This window comes from Urocitellus parryii, chromosome 3, assembly GCF_045843805.1.
Source record: "Urocitellus parryii isolate mUroPar1 chromosome 3, mUroPar1.hap1, whole genome shotgun sequence".
Lineage (NCBI taxonomy): Eukaryota > Metazoa > Chordata > Mammalia > Rodentia > Sciuridae > Urocitellus > Urocitellus parryii.
Window position 1 is genome coordinate 169331886 of NC_135533.1, and position 17421 is coordinate 169349306.

At 40.9% G+C, this 17421-nt stretch overlaps 1 protein-coding gene across 6 annotated transcripts in view; it reads right to left on the bottom strand.

Moving 5' to 3' along the window:
• The window catches only part of LOC113192051 (biotinidase), a 36669-nt gene that overhangs the window by 13376 nt on the left and 5872 nt on the right, over nucleotides 1-17421 (bottom strand). For 3 of the 6 annotated variants that reach the window (XM_026402031.2, XM_026402029.2, XM_026402030.2), the window contains one exon: nucleotides 6724-6888. The exons of the other annotated variants lie outside the window; for them this stretch is intronic. The gene's annotated coding sequence lies outside the window, so the exon portion shown is untranslated. The remainder of the gene's footprint in view (nucleotides 1-6723; nucleotides 6889-17421) is intronic. 6 annotated transcript variants of the gene reach the window in all.

Below are 17421 nucleotides of genomic sequence, written 5' to 3' on the forward strand. Positions count from 1 at the left end.
TTCGCTTAGGACCTCATAAGCCAGGAAATTGGGCTCTGGTGGCTTCAAAAATGCATGATTTTTTACTGAGATAATCATGTTTAATTCTCATTTGCTTGTCTACTCTTCTAGTGACTTATTTTTTCCTGTGTGCTTGCGATTGTATTTGTCTTGCTTCTTCTTTTGAGTATAGGATTCCTTTAAGTATCTTCTGTAGTGATGGTTTTAGTGGTCATGAATTTCTTCAGTTCATATTTATCTTGGAAGGCCTTTATTTCATTTTAAATTCTGAAAGATAACTTTGCTGAATATAGTAATTAGATTAGCTGTTATTTTATTTCAGGACTTGAAATACATAATACCATATCCTCCTGGCCTTTAGTTTCTGCTGAACTGTGACTGGTCCATGTTTTCTGACCCCAAAAGTACCTCTTCAAAGTTACGTTGATAATATTTCCAAAGTATAAGTCAATGATTTAAGATGTGTGGAAATTGAGACTGGGGTAGAGGTCAATGAGCCAGTCTCAATTGGTGGCACATTAGGAGTTCCTGGGGCTAATAGTGGCAAGTACAGGACCTTCTGATCTCAACAGAGAGTTCTGTACCAAGGATTCATGAACATAGAACATTTATTTATTTAATCTTTATCTTATTTATTTATTTATATGTGGTGCTGAAGATTGAACCCAGCACATCCCACATATTAGGCAAGTGCTCTACCACTGCGCCACAACCCCAGTCCAAACAGAGCATTTAAATCTAAGAAACTTGCAATCCAATAAAATAAGTAAACTGGAATGAACAAGATATCATATTCCTTTTTATTTTGAGAACATAAGATCTATATTATTTATAGAAGGAGCCTGGTAGGAAAGCTGTAAGTGGCAATCATCTGTGCAGGAACAAAGGTAGGTCAATTAGAAGAGGCTCTGCAGATTTAAGCAGGTGTTCCTACTTGAATGTTGGCAAGTTTAATGAGGCAGGACAGAATGAATAATTACAATAAAAACAGGCGCAACCCTTTGCTTACCCTAAATGTCACTGGGCAGAACTATAACCACTTGTACTTCATAAATACTCAGAGCCGAACTTGCAGGAAAATAGGTATGTTTTCTTTCATATGTGGAAGCTCCAGAGGAAAAAAGGAGGGAATCTCATGAAAATAGAAGGCAGACCAGTGGAGTAGAAGAAGGAGACCAGGGAAGGGAGGAGAGGAGGGAAAGAGGAGGGTACTAGGGAATGAAACTGCCCAGATCATGTTGTGTGCATAGGAATATGTAATGAATCCCACTATGTACCGATAATTTTTTAAAGATAGGTTTTATTCAAAGCCAGCTTCGAAGGAAGATAGAATAAACTACTTAATGTTTCAAATTTCTATTTTCAGGAAAACTGAAGGCCAGGAAATCTTTTATAAGGGAAGAGGCTGCATCAGATTTGCAGAGGAGGCTGCGAAGTGGGACAACAGGCAGCAAATATACATATGCAGATGCAGTTATGGGACTGAGAACTGTCAGTGGGGTCAGGTGGGGCAGGGGTCATCCCCACTCTCAGTTTCCTTGCTGTGCTCTGGGCCAGGCAGGTGGCATGGGCAGCCCGTTAGCCTTTACTCTTGGTATAAGGAAAGATAGGATGTAGAAAACAACTTATCAGGAAGTTTCCCTTGATTTCAGTCTGTCTCACAACTGGTGAACCAGGAGATATTTTAACCAAGGCTGTAAGGCTGTTTTCCCCTCTGTGCTTGGCATTGTCTTGGGGAAAAACCAAACCAGGTTGGGGCAAAGACTTTGAAGGGCTGATCAGGCAGCAGAAGGGGGTACTTAGTTTTAAAATGGCAGTGTTACAGAGCAAGGGCCCACCACAGAACTGAGGTAGCTACTGTGGTTTGGTTCTTGTGATAACACCAGAAAGATTTCAGACATAGCATGCGTGAGTTTATTAGAAAGGTTAGGCAAGGGAAAAAAGAGACACGCTCATGGGAGAGAATGGGTCCTCCCAGAGAGGAGAGGGATGGTGTGTGCCTCCTGCCTTCCAGTTTTATTGGGGGTCCCAGGCCAAATTCTTGACTTTTGACTGACAGCAGGATTGCATCAGATTTCCAAGTCCCACTGTACAGGGTCTTACCCCATGGAGGGGCGACATGCTAAAAATCCAAGGCAACCATGGGTCACTTTGGCCCATGCTGACCATTACAATTTGAACTTGTTCTTACAGATTTTATGGTTAGGGGGCTTGCTTCTACTATCATCATCTCCCTGAATTCCTTAATCTGGTCTGCATAAAAGTCACAAAAATCTTTTCAGGGTAACTTGTATTCTTATAGGCAGGGAGGAGCTTTTTGGCCTTGTATTTTTCCTGCAGATAACAGGTTATTTGCTAAGGAATATACTAGATCCCAGTCACTTATAGGGAAGTTGCTATTTAAAAGAAGGCAAGTGGGGGTCAGGACAGTAGGCCCAGTTTATAGAATTATCCCCTTAACCTCACATTCCCTCCATTTACATCTATTACCTATCAGCAGGACTTAAGGAACTGGGACAGCCCCCAGACTGTTATCACATGGTACTTGGCAGCAGGATCATACACAGGGTATTGGGAAAAACCAAACCAGGTTGGGGCAAAGACTTTGAAGGGCTGATCAGGCAGCAGAAGCGGGTATTTAGTTTTAAAATGGCAGGTGCTAGCTCAGGACAGTATGTACAGGCAAATTAGGGTACAAGGCTCCCTGGGAATAAGGTGTTATGAAGTTGTTAGGTAGTAGACAGCAATGAACAGAGAAATGCATGGTAAGGTCACAAGCATTCTTTTAATTATTTTAGGGTCTCCTTTAAACTAATTTCTGAGAAAGCATTGGATGGTAGTTAATTTATAGAAAATAAACAGAAGTAAAGGAGCTAACTGGAAAATATGTTAAAAGGATTAATGGGACTAACTCTTGACAGGGTCCATTGAGGTTGATGTGATGCTAGGAATTATGGCCATAGGTGTCTCCATTTGCGTAGGAAGGAGGATTCCTTTAGTAGCACAGGGGCACTAAGATAACTTCTGACCAGCTACTGACCCCAGAGCCCACATTAACATGGGATTGACTTGTAGACGAAGCCCCTCTAAATAGGATGACCACCATGACAGTTCCGCAGAGGACCAACTAAGGTCAAAACCTCTACCGCCTGATATGAAGGAGAGCTGGACACCTGAGAAGCATCAAACAGTAATAGTTTAGATACAGCGTTGGCTCCTTTGTCATTCCTCTTGCTTGGAGGTGGCCCACTCTCTCTGCTTGAGCCTTGCCTTGCTTTTACTTTTACCTCACTTTACTTACAATAAAACTGTCTTGCATATTTTTTGGTGTCTGACTTTAAGTTTTCTTTTGTCAGAACACAAGAACCAAGATTTAGAGTTTCAGCTCCCTGTTTTCCTATGACAGAATCAGGGATTTTTCTTTTCTTTTCTTTTCTTTTTTTAATCCAAGTGACTCATCTTTAGAGCTGGTTGGGACTTGGACCCTAGAGAAAATACTGACTGTGGGTATGTGTGCCTGGCCTGGCAAGGCAGAACATAATCTGTTTCATTGAAAGGCCTCTGACATAGGAGACTGAGCTGTAGGGAGACCTATATGGATGCACAGTTGAGTGACAATGTGCTTACTCTCTGCAAGTATGCTCTGTTCTCTTGGCTTGTGACGTGCCCTGAACCCCACTGCCAGAAAACAGCCAGGCCAAGGCTTGATTCAGACATCCACGAATACCCACTTGAGCCAGGCTCAGCTTTAGGTGTTGAAACAAACTGAATTTGGAAGCCTCCCCTTCCCAATCTCCTGAAATTAGGAAGATAAAGATAGTGGCCCAAAGAGAGTGGCTCCTTTGGGTATAAGGAGGCTCCAAGAACCAGTGAAATACCTGTGATAACTCCTTTTAGAACTAAGAAGGAGGTAGAAGCTGTGGGAATCCTATCTTTATCCTAATCTACCCCTTCCCCTCTTAAAACCTTTCCTTGTCCCAGAGCTTTTCAGAGATGGAACTGTTGAAACAATGAAGTTTCTTCCATCTTCCTTCAAAGCTGGATTTGAATAAAACTTATTTTCCTACCAATGTGACTCTGAATATTTCTGGAGCAGAGAACATTATGGCCTAGTCTGCTCCTACACGGGTGGGATCTTGTGCACCCAGTAATGATATGACAGCGGACAAGATCCCTCATGAAGCTCAGTCTGCACAGACCAGGAGGCCAGGCATAATCAATGAGATAAATACCTACAGGCCAGATGCTGATCAGTGCAAAGGGGGAATCAAGGCAGTGAAGAGGGTAGCGAGGGCTAGTGGTTGGAGGGGGTATAATTTTCAATAGTAAGGGTGGGAAGGCTTCAGTGAGATGGGGATACGTGAGCAAACAGCTGAAGAAGGGAAGAAGAAGGCACGCAGGTGTCTGGAGGAGCATTCCAGGCAGAGGGCCTGAGACCACAAGGAGAGCAGTGTGGTTGGGGCCAAGGAAACAAGGAGGTCACTAATGACAAATGGAATCACAATAGAGAGAAATAATGGCCACCCACCATTCTCCTAATACCTCCTGGCCCTTGTCCTCCTCTAGTCTAGTGTCATCAGAGGAGCCAGTGAGAACTGGGAAAACCTGAGCCAATCACTACACCTCCTGAAAATCTTCCAGTGACTCTCCATTTCATACAGAGCAAAACCCAAGGTCCCTACAATGTGCCAATAGGAAGAGTCCAGTGGATGGAAGTGATTGATGGGGTGGGGGGAGATGCTGGAGAGGCATCTTTAGGTGAGCAACTGATCTTTGCAAGGCCTATAGCTCTGCTACTCAGTTCATACACCAATCCTGATTAGGGAGGTTCTTTAGATCTAGGAGAAAATAAGTCAAAGTTGAAATTACATAGAAACCTATTTTGTGGAAATCTGGTGGCTTGTCAACCACTACATAAGGGATTTCTTTTCCCAGCTTGTTAAATGATTCATCTCATAATTAGCTGTTTCCTTCCTAGCCAAGCTTCTACAATAAAATAAAAATCATATGTGGACCTATTGATCTTTATAATGAAAGATCTTGTCACTTTACTTGCCAGGGAGACTAACAGTCCCATGATTGGAAAGGGAGGTGAGGAAAAGCAGCAAAGGAAATGTCACATCTGGAGGAACAAACCCCGAGGGACCTGTTGAGGCATAAGGATCTGCACAGTCTAAGTGCCTATGTATAGCTGGCACGATGCCAAGAAAACACTGTAAAGTTCCAAATACTTTAAGAACTATTCCTACAATTTTGTGATTTCCTCCTCTAATTCCTTTATGTAAGAAGTAGAAATAATGTCCATCTCTACCTAATTTACATAATCTCAGTGTACAGAAATAAGAGATCTTTTATTTCCCAGAAAGCCTCATATCTGCTTCTTATTTTCTGGTTTTCCTATCTGAGAATGCTGGCCATGAGCTTGTCTGTGTCTTGTCCCTGGATCAGTTTTAGCTTGGACAGCTTTGTTCAGATCCACTAATGAGACTTTTGACATAGCGCTTGGAAAGGTCAAGTGTGAACACTCGTGAGTGGTAACCAAGGCTGAGTGTACAAGGAAGAGTAAGTAAATTATAGTCTCTGGGTTGAACTGGTAAATTGTGTTTTCACTTTAAAAATAAATTAGAGCTATTATCTTCAAAAAGGAGACTGATAGACAGAAAAACTTTCCACTATGCCTTTGATTAAGGCCAATTTCTGCTCCATTAACAAGAATAATTTATCTTAAACTAAATGAGCAATTAAAGGACAAGTTAACCTAAATGTCATATTTCTTTTCCTCAAATGGGAAATTATCTTCACAATTTAAATAAAATAAAATTTCTTTGTGGGCTAGTTTTGTAGTTCAGTGGTAGAACACTTGCCTAGCACACATGAGGCCCTGGATTCTACCCCAATACACCAAAAGTCGTCCTGAGGCTGGGCAATGACTGTAATCCTGGCAATTCAAGAGGCTGAGGGAGGAGGATTGCAAGTTGCATAGCTTTGGCAACTTAGTGAGGCCTTGTTTAAAAATAAAAGATGAAAAGGACTGTGGATATAGCTTAGAGGTAAAGTAACCCTGAGTTCAATCCCCAGTACCTAAAAAAAAGTCTTCCACAAATGCTGAATTGTTTTACATAAAATGTAGTATTTGTATACAGCCTTAGAGTCTATTTCACTTTGTATAGACAGAAAGAACCCCAGTCCAGGCTGACTCTACAAGTTTGCTACTGCCATTTGTGGGCCAATTGAGGATCACAAACTCAGTAGGTATTTGATCTTGATCTAGCCAGAAACAGCAAAAGGCAGGCCACTGGGTCCTGATGGTTTCAGTTTCCTAGCACCTACAGAGGATGCTCTTGACACAGGCACGGTGGGAAGACATGGGGACACACAGCATACTGCAAGTGGTCAACGGCGTTTGGTTACAGAGCAGAACACAATCAAGAATGACAGTGACCTGTCTAGACCTATTCACAAAGTTGGCAGACTTCTTCCCTCACAGCATGGCAGACGTGCAGGGAGATGGTTAGCACCTTTGCCTTGCTTCTCTTCCTGGAGGCACTGAGCATTGTTGTTCTTTTCTGTTTGGTTAAACTGGCGATTTCATGTGTGCCTACCTACGGCTCCAGCAAAGGTCCCCACTCAGCCGTAGCTGCATTCTGGTTCTAACACAGGTCCCACTGCCCTATGCCACCCAGACTCACAGCAAGGCAGACATCTGACAGGCTCTCTACATACCTGGCACAAGGGTCCAGGTCCTCAGACTTGGGACTGACTTGAGGGTGGTGGGAACACAGGGCTAGAATGGAAGTTTCAGTCTCTTCCAGGATGCTGTGCTACCTTCCTAGCACCAGAGACAAAGCATAGGAGTACAGTCCAGCTTCTTTTTGGGAAGAGGTTATCCTAAAACCAGAAGGGGAATGATATCCAGAGTCAGAATTTCACCCACATTTATTCTGTCCAAAAGCCCAGTCTTTTTATGCCACCATGCTCAAAATAACGAGGGGAAATGTTGAATAAGTAATATTGAGATGACTAAATAACAATTTAGAAATACATTTAAATACCTTAGGACATATATAAAAGTAAACTCAAAATCAAGGGTTTAATATATCATGAATTAGAATTGGGCATCACACACTTGATGGAACAACTTTCTAAAAGTTGAGGCAGCTAAAAAACAGGCCAGGTGTGGTGGTGCACATCAGTAATCTCAGCAATTTGGAAGGCTGAGGCAGAAGGATGGCAAATTCAAGGCTAAAATTTGGCGGTCTCAGTTTCCTAGCACCTGCAGAGGTTGCTCTTGACAATTCAAGGACCTCAGCATCTTAGTGACACCCTGTTTCAAACTAAAAAAAAATAAAATAAATAAAAAGGACTGGCATAGACGAGGGGGCCTAGGATCTGTGCACAGGGGCTTTGGCAGAAGCACATCTAATCCCTTGGATTCCAGCAGGAAGGCAGAGTGTGTGTGTACAGATGCTGCTGGAAGTCCATTGGTAGTGAGGTTCCATTGAAATTCTCTTCTGATTGATTTAATTTCTTCAGAGAAGTAGGAAACAAGATCAACTTTTGAGGTCTCGGAAGATGGCGGCGAAGGGAGTGCATCACCCCCGTGTACCGTGTCACTGTGCGGGAGAATGACGAGTTAGATCAGCTAAAAGCTATCTTGTTAGGAATTTCCAGCAAAATTTGGGTGCTCCAAAACCTAGTGGAAGGATTTTCATCTCATGAAGATCAGCTACGGGGGCTCAAACGCGAGCGATTTGTCCGCACGGAGGGTCACGCTGCTTATTCAGCAAATCACCCCGCGGCTAGAATCTGTGGTGCGCGCTGGGAAACGATGAGATAGTAACGCAAAGATACAGCGCTGCGGATTCTGTGGGCTCCTGCCAGCTGTGCAATTACTGTACTCAGTGCTGAATTCTGGGGTTGAGACGGGGGAAGGAAGCGGTCCAATTCGGTTCTCCACACCGGTCAGACCACAGAGGAAGCCAGCGGCCACCATCTTGGAGAGCTGACGTCACAATCCCTGTTTTCGACTGATCGCAGCTCATTCAGCTATAGAACAGGTAATTTCAGGCTGCCATTCACCTGCGTCTCGCAGACAAATTACTCAGGCTCAGTGATAAAGAACCTGCAGAAACTGCTTCTTGGAGCCTGCTCCTAACAGAACATACACCGAGCCCGGAGCGGCCGAATTCTGGCTCCCGGAACTGCTCTGGCCCAGGGCTAAAGAACCCGTGGAAACTGCTTCTCGGTCCGGGTCCTGCTGAATACTGTGGAGGCCAGAGGGGCAGAGCAGAGCCGCTGCCCACGTCTGGAACAGGCCCAGCAACCCGCCAGCGTGGTATCACTTCACCCCAACTGCAGTAGGGGCCGAACAGAGCCGCTGCCTGAGCTCTCAAGGTAGGCAGACCTGCGACCCACTGGGGGAACAGGCCCAGCGGCCTGCCGGTGTGGTAGACATGTCACACCAATTGGAGTAGGGGCAGAGCAGAGCCACCTCCCGCGCCCGGAACAGGCCCAGCGACCTGCCGGCGTGGTAGACACATCACCCCAATTGGAGTAAGGGCAGAACAGAGCCGCCGCCCGCGCCTGCAAGGTAGGCAGACCTGCGACCCACTGGGGGAACAGGCCCAGAGGCCTGCTGGCGTGGTAGACATGTCACCCCAATTGGAGTAGGGGCAAAGCAGAGCTGCCGCCTGCATCCTGAACAGGCCCAGGAGCCCGCTGGCGTGGTAGTCATGTCACCCCAATTGGAGTAGGGGCCGAGCAGAGCCGCCGCCCACGCCCGGAACAGGCCCAGCGACCCGCCGGCATGGAAGTCACGCATCCTGAACAGGCCCAGGGGTCCGCGGGTGTGGTAGACATGTCACCCCAATTGGAGTAAGGGCAGAGCAGAGCCGCCGCCTGCACCTGCAAGGTAGGCAGACCTGCGACCGACCAGCAGAACAGGCCCAGGGGTCTGCAGGCGTGGTAGACACGTCACACCAATTGGAGGAGGGGTAGAGCAGAGCTGCCGCCCGCGCCTACAAGGTAGGCAGACCTGCGACCGACCGGCAGAACAGAACCAGCGGCCCGCCAGCGTGGTAGGCAGATCACCCCAATTGGAGGAGGAGCACAGCTGCTGCCCGCCCTGCAAGGGAGACTTTTCAACTATACAAGAGCAATATAAATATATAGGGGGAGAATTTCAAAAACACAACAGTTTCACCAAGCAGAAAGAAACACGAGCAGAATGAAAAGACAAGGAAAGAAAGGACCACAAGCAATGCAGGTCAACTCAACTTTAGAAGAGGTAATAGCTGCGGTAGATGGAATGTCAGATAAAGAATTCAGGATATACATGCTTCAGATGATCTGGAGTCTCAAGGAAGACATTAGACAGCAAAATCAGACAATGAAAGATCACTTCGACAATGAATTACATAAACAAATCCAAGAAGCAAAAGATCAACTATTCAGCGAGATAGAGGTAATTAAAAACAAACAAACAGAAATCCTAGAAATGCAGGAAGCAATAAACCAACTTAAAAACTCAATTGAGAATACTACCAACAGAGTAGAACACTTAGAAGATAGAACATCAGACAATGAAGACAAAGTATTTCAACTTGAAAAGAACATAGACAGCTCAGCAACACTGTTAAGGAACCATGAGCAGAACATCCAAGAAATATGGGATAACATAAAGAGACCAAACTTAAGAGTCATTGGGATACAGGAAGGTAAAGAGGTCCAAACCAAAGGAATGAGCAATCTATTCAATGAAATAATACGAGAAAACTTCCCAGACTTGAAGAATGAGACAGAATCCCAAATCCTAGAAGCCTACAGGACGCCGAATGTGCAAAATCATAAGAGATCCACACCTAGACACATTATAATGAAGATGCCCAACATATAGAATAAGGAGAGAATTTTAAAAGCTACAAGAGAAAGGAAGCAGATTACAATTAGGGGTAAACCAATCAGGATAACAGCTGATCTTTCAACACAGACTCTAAAAGCTAGAAGATCCTGGAATAACATATTTCAAACACTGAAAGAAAATAGGTTCCAACCAAGAATCGTGTATCCAGCGAAATTAAGCTTCAGGATGGAAGATGAAATTAAAACCTTCCATGATAAACAAAAGTTAAAAGAATTTTAAGCTAGAAGACCATTTCTTCAAAACATCCTTGGCAAAACATTACAGGAAGAGGAAATGGAAAATAACAATGAAAACCAACAGTGGGAGGTAGGACAGTAAAGGGGGGAAAATAATCAAAGAGGAAAACAAACCATGTTCAGTAACATAAATAAACAAATATGGCTGGAAGAACAAACCATATCTCAATAATAACCCTAAATGTTAATGCCTTAAACTCACCAATTAAGAGACACAGGCTAGTAGAATGGATCACAAAACAAGACCCAACAATATGCTGCCTACAGGAGACGCATTTGATAGGAAAAGATATACATAGACTGAAGATGAAAGGTTGGGAAAAATCATATCACTCATATGGACTTTGGAAACAAGCAGGAGTGTCCATACTCATATCAAATAAAATAGATTTCAAGCCAAAGTTAATCAAAAGGGATAAAGAGGGACACTACATACTGCTCAAGGGAACCATACACCAACAAGACATAACAATCATAAATATATATGCCCCAAACAATGGTGCAGCTATGTTCATCAAGCAAACTCTTCTCAAGTTCAAGAGTCTAATAGACCACCATACAATAATCATGGGAGACTTCAACACACCTCTCTCACCACTGGACAGATCTTCCAAACAAAAGTTGAATAAGGAAACTATAGAACTCAATAACACAATTAATAACCTAGACTTACTTGACATATATAGAATATACCACCCAACATCAAGCAGTTACACTTTTTTCTCAGCAGCACATGGATCCTTCTCAAAAATAGATCATATATTATGTCACAGGGAAACTCTTAGACAATATAAAGGAGTAGAGATAATACCATGCATCTTATCTGATCATAATGGAATGAAACTGAAAATCAACGATAAAAGAAGGAAGGAAAAATCATGCATCACTTGGAGAATGAACAATAGGTTACTGAATGATCAATGGGTTATAGAAGACATCAAGGAGGAAATTAAAAAATTCTTAGAGATAAATGAAAACACAGACACAACATATCGGAATCTATGGGACACATTGAAAGCAGTTCTAAGAGGAAAATTCATTGCTTGGAGTTCATTCCTTAAAAAAAGAAAAAACCAACAAATAAATGATCTCATACTTCATCTCAAAATCCTAGAAAAAGAAGAGCAAAACAACAGCAAAAGAAGTAGAAGGCAAGAAATAATTAAAATCAGAGCTGAAATTAATGAAATCGAAACAAAAGAAACAATTGAAAAAATTGACAAAACTAAAAGTTGGTTCTTTGAAAAAAATAAATAAAATCGACGGTCCCTTAGCCATGCTAACGAAGAGAAGAAGAGAGAGAACTCAAATTACTAGCATACGGGAAGAAAAAGGCAACATCACAACAGACACTTCAGAAATACAGAAGATAATCAGAAATTATTTTGAATCCTTATACTCCAATAAAATAGAAGATAGTGAAGGCATCGATAAATTTCTTAAGTCATATGATCTGCCCAGATTGAGTCAGGAGGATATAGACAACCTAAACAGACCAATATCAATCGAGGAAATAGAAGAAACCATCAAAAGACTACCAACCAAGAAAAGCCCAGGATGGGATGGGTATACAGCAGAGTTTTACAAAACCTTTAAAGAGGAACTAATACCAATGCTTTTCAAGCTATTTCAGGAAATAGAAAAAGAGGGAGAACTTCCAAATTCATTCTACGAGGCCAACATCACCCTGATTCCTAAACCAGACAAAGACACTTCAAAGAAAGAAAACTACAGACCAATATCTCTAATGAACCTAGATGTAAAAATCCTCAATAAAATTCTGGCAAATTGGATTCAAAAACATATCAAAAAAATTGTGCACTATGATCAAGTAGGATTCATCCCTGGGATGCAAGGCTGGTTCAATATACGGAAATCAATAAATGTTATTCACCACATCAATAGACTTAAAAATAAGAACCATATGATCATCTCGATAGACGCAGAAAAGCATTCGACAAAGTACAGCATCCCTTTATGTTCAAACCTCTAGAAAAACTAGTGATAACAGGAATATACCTCAACATTGTAAAAGCAATCTATGCTAAGCCTCAGGCTAGCATCATTCTGAATGGAGAAAAATTGAAGGCATTCCCTCTAAAATCTGGAACAAGACAGGGATGCCCTCTCTCACCACTTCTGTTCAACATAGTTCTCGAAACACTGGCCAGAGCAATTAGACAGACAAAAGAAATTAAAGGCATAAAAATAGGAAAAGAAGAACTTAAATTATCACTATTTGCAGATGACATGATTCTATACCTAGCAGACCCAAAAGGGTCTACAAAGAAACTATTAGAGCTAATAAATGAATTCAGCAAAGTGGCAGGATATAAAATCAACACGCATAAATCAAAGGCATTTCTGTATATCAGCGACAAATCCTCTGAAATGGAAATGAGGACAACCACTACCATTCACAATATCCTCAAAAAAAAAAAATAAAATACTTGGGAATCAACCTAACAAAAGAGGTGAAAGACTTATACAATGAAAACTACAGAACCCTAAAGAGAGAAATAGGAGAAGATCTTAGAAGATGGAAAAATATACCCTGTTCATGGATAGGCAGAACTAACATCATCAAAATGGCGATATTACCAAAAGTTCTCTATAAGTTTAATGCAATGCCAATCAAAATTCCAACGGCATTTCTTGTAGAAATAGAGAAAGCAATCATGAAATTCATATGGAAACATAAAAGACCCAGAAGAGCAAAAACAACTCTAAGAAGGAAATGTGAATCAGGTGGTAAAGCGATACCAGACTTCAAACTATACTACAGAGCAATAGTAACAAAAACAGCATGGTACTGGTACCAAAAAAGGCAGGTGGACCAATGGTACAGAATAGAGGACACAGAAACCAATCCACAAAACTACAACTATCTTATATTTGATAAAGGGGCTAAAAGCATGCAATGGAGGAAGGATAGCATCTTCAACAAATAGTGCTGGGAAAACTGGAAATCCATTTGCATCAAAATGAAACTGAATCCCTTTCTCTCACCATGCACAAAAGTTAACTCAAAATGGATCAAGGAGCTTGATATCAAATCAGAGACACGGCGTCTGACAGAAGAAAAAGTTGGCTACGATCTACATACTGGGGTCAGGCTCCAAATTCCTCAATAGGACACACATAGCACAAGAGTTAATAACTAGAATCAACAAATGGGACTTACTCAAACTAAAAAGTTTTTTTCTCAGCAAAAGAAACAATAAGAGAGGTAAATGGGGAGCCTACATCCTGGGAACAAATCTTTACTCCTCACACTTCAGATAGAGCCCTAATATCCAGAGTATACAAAGAACTCAAAAAATTAGACAATAAGATAACAAATAACCCAATCAACAAATGGGCCAAGGACCTGAACAGACACTTCTCAGAGGAGGACATACAATCAATCAACAAGTACATGAAAAAATGCTCACCATCGCTAGCAGTCAGAGAAATGCAAATCAAAACCACCCTAAGATACCACCTCACTCCAGTAAGATTGGCAGCCATTATGACGTCAAACAACAACAAGTGCTGGCGAGGATGTGGGGAAAAGGGTACACTTGTTCATTGTTGGTGGGACTGCAAATTGGTGCAGCCAATTTGGAAAGCAGTATGGAGATTTCTTGGAAAGCTGGGAATGGAACCACCATTTGACCCAGCTATTCCCCTTCTTGGTCTATTCCCTAAAGACCTAAAAAGAGCATGCTACAGGGACACTGCTACATCGATGTTCATAGCAGCACAATTCATAATAGCAAGACTGTGGAACCAACCTAGATGCCCTTCAATAGACGAATGGATAAAAAAAATGTGGCATTTATACACAATGGAGTATTACTCTGCATTAAAAAATGATAAAATCATAGAATTTGGAGGGAAATGGATGGCATTAGAGCAGATTATGCTAAGTGAAGCCAGCCAATCCCTAAAAAACAAATGCCAAATGTCTTCTTTGATATAAGGAGAGTAACTAAGAACAGAGTAGGGACAAAGAGCATGAGAAGAAGATTAACATTAAACAGGGATGAGAGGTGGGAGGGAAAGGGAGAGAGAAGGGAAATTGCATGGAAATGGAAGGAGACCCTCAGGGTTATACAAAATTACATACAAGAGGAAGTGAGGGGAAAGGGAAAAATAATACAAGGGGGAGAAATGAATTACAGTAGAGGGGGTAGAGGGAGAAGAGGGGAGGGGAGGGGAGGGGAGGGGGGATAGTAGAGGATAGGAAAGGCAGCAGAATACAACAGACACTAGTATGGCAATATGTAAATCAATGGAAGTGTAACTGATGTGATTCTGCAATCTGTATACGGGATAAAAATGGGAGTTCATAACCCACTTGAATCAAAGTGTGAAATATGATATATCAAGAACTATGTAATGTTTTGAACAACCAACAATAAAAAAATAAATAAATAAATAAAAAGGACTGGGGATGTGGCTCAGCAGTCAAGCACCCCTGGGTTCATAGAGCCCCCACAGGCACAAAGCTCTGGGTTCAATCCCTGGTACCATAAAAAAAAGTAAGAACTCATCAAATTTTCTCATTAACTTTTCTTGAAAAAGACATATTGATAAAAAAACGTCTGCCAAACAAGAAAGGAACAGAAAAATTATAGCAAGAGCCTTCAATAAAATAAATATGAGGAGTATGTTTATAGAACACAATGCAAATATTACAAACTCTAATGATGTTGAAATTACAAAACCAACAAAAGGTGGTAAGAATGAGGGGAAAAGTTAATATAGGACTGAAGAGAGAAGAAAGGAGAAAAACAGAAGTGAAAACTTAAGTTAGAAAATTTTAAACATGGTAGACCAAATAAGCCTAAGAGTTTTGTTTTTGAAAAAATTATGAATTAACCTAATTAAGGGGGAAAAGAAATGTAAAAATTAAGTAATTATCGGGGGCTAGGGTTGTAGCTCAGCGGTAGAGCTCTTGCCTAGCGTGTGTGAGGCCCTGGGTTCAATCCTCAGCACCACATAAAAGTAAATAAATAAAGGTATTGTGTCCAACACAACTAAAAAATAAATATTAAAAAAGAATTATCTACAAATACAAAAGAAATTAAAATAATGAACAATCTACTTTTTCAATTTTGTGTATTTTGAAAATTTAAATAAAATGAATAATATATATTGCATTCTTAATATGTATTCATTTTACCAATGAATATATTCAATATGTTCATACATATATATTCATTTCCCATTTGGTAAAATAAATTTTCCCAAAACTTCAGATAAAAGAGGAAACCAAATCCAGCCAAGAAACATAGAAGAAATATTTACCAAAAACCACTCCTTCTCATTTTCCAGCCTCAAAAGAGGCCCAGATACTCCTTGCCTAGCATGCGTGAGGCACTAGGTCCGATCCTCAGCACCACATAAAAATAAAATAAAGATATTGTGTCCACCTATAACTAAAAAGTAAATATTTAAAAAAAGAGGCCCAGATAGGTTCTACAGGGATTCTTCCTAACCTCAAAGGAGCAAATAATCCCAATGCTACTTAATGTGTCCCAGAATGTAGTAAAAGAAGAAATTGTCTTCTTAGGAAATGATAAAATTGTGATGACAAAACCTGACAGGTGGGAGCTCCAGGACTTTAGGTGACACCTGGGTCCTCCTCTCTTTCTGTTTCACTGTCCTTAGCATGTGTCTTCATCTTTAGGGTCACCTTGTGGTAGCAAGATGACTATATAACTCCAGTTACCCTGCCGTGCAGAGGTGGAAGGGTATCTGGCAGCTCCATCAGACTTCCACAAAGCCCTGTCTGGTGACCTTCATTTAAATTCCTTTGATCCATGTGGAGACACATGACCTCCTCTAGCTACAGGGAGGGTTGAGGCAGGTAAACCCCCTCTTGAAAATCATGCTTTGCCAAATATAATACAGGAGGCCCAATTAAATTTGAATTTCAGATAAATAAGTATGTTAGGACATACTAAAAAGTTATTACTATTAATTTGAAATTCACATTTAACTGAGAATTTGGGTGTCCTATTTTTCTGTTTTTGTTTTGAAAAACCTGACAGTCTTACTCATAAGTTATCAGGTATTCGTAACTCTGGCTCTTATTGTCATCATTTCCTTATGTTTTAAAAATAGCTTTGTCACCTGTTGTGCATCCCTAGACATTATTAGTCTTGCCCATTACAAATTTAAATCTCTTTTAAGTCTCTTTTAATATATCTTTTATAATCTCTTTTAATCTATCTTCCATCCCTTCCTTTTCCTTAAAATGAATACAACAGACAAGATAGTTTCAAAAGAGTGAAGCAGAAGGACTATATATATATATATATATATATATATATGACATAGGTATATAGAGATAGATATGGAACTTTGATATATGACAGGTCACATTATGAAAAATTCATTGGAATAAGAATGAAATATTTTAAATGGTATTTAGACAATTGAATTAAGATAAACTGACTACTACAAAAATAGCCAGCAATTATTCCCCACTCTGTATGTAGGTTTCCTTATCATGTAACTTTAATGCCTTGACTCAAAGCCTGAGGTCAGCCAGGTCACTTGCTGTGGCTAATGGGATGCTGCCACACATGACAGGCAGCAGCTTCCACAATGGGGCCTGTTCCCTTTTGCATTCTGTTGAAATCATATGAAGAAATTGGGTAGGTGGGCAATGAGGGATGCCTGGCTCAGTGGCAGATACATGGGACACCGAGGTGGATAACCTCCCAGTAATCAACATCCAGAGTCAGAGGAATGTAGGTGACTGGCAACTGACCACAGGACCAGGAGTGAGCTCAACCTCACTGGAGCATAAGTTAAATAAATAGGAGTTGTTTTAAGCTACTAAATTTTGAGGTGGTCAGTTATACAGCAAACTATCAGATAAAAGTATTACATGGAAAAATATGAACAAAACTCTGGATTACTGCCTCCCATTTTATGTGTATGTGGGTGCAATATTTTTCTATCTCCATATGTATCCAGGTAGATTAGATGTATCCTAGACATGTATCCAGGTAGATTAGAGACTTAAATATGACAAACAAAACTTAAACTTTTTGACAGAGAAAAGAACATTGTGACCTCAGATTAGGGATGTTTTTTAAGCAAGATGCAAAAAATACAAAACATAAAGGAAACAATTATCACATGTAACTTCAAAACATTTGCATCTCAAAAGAAACTAAAAACAAAGTTAAAAGACAAAGAATTAGCATTTGGAATATATAAATAACATATAGACATCAATAAAAATTAAATAATCCAATAAAT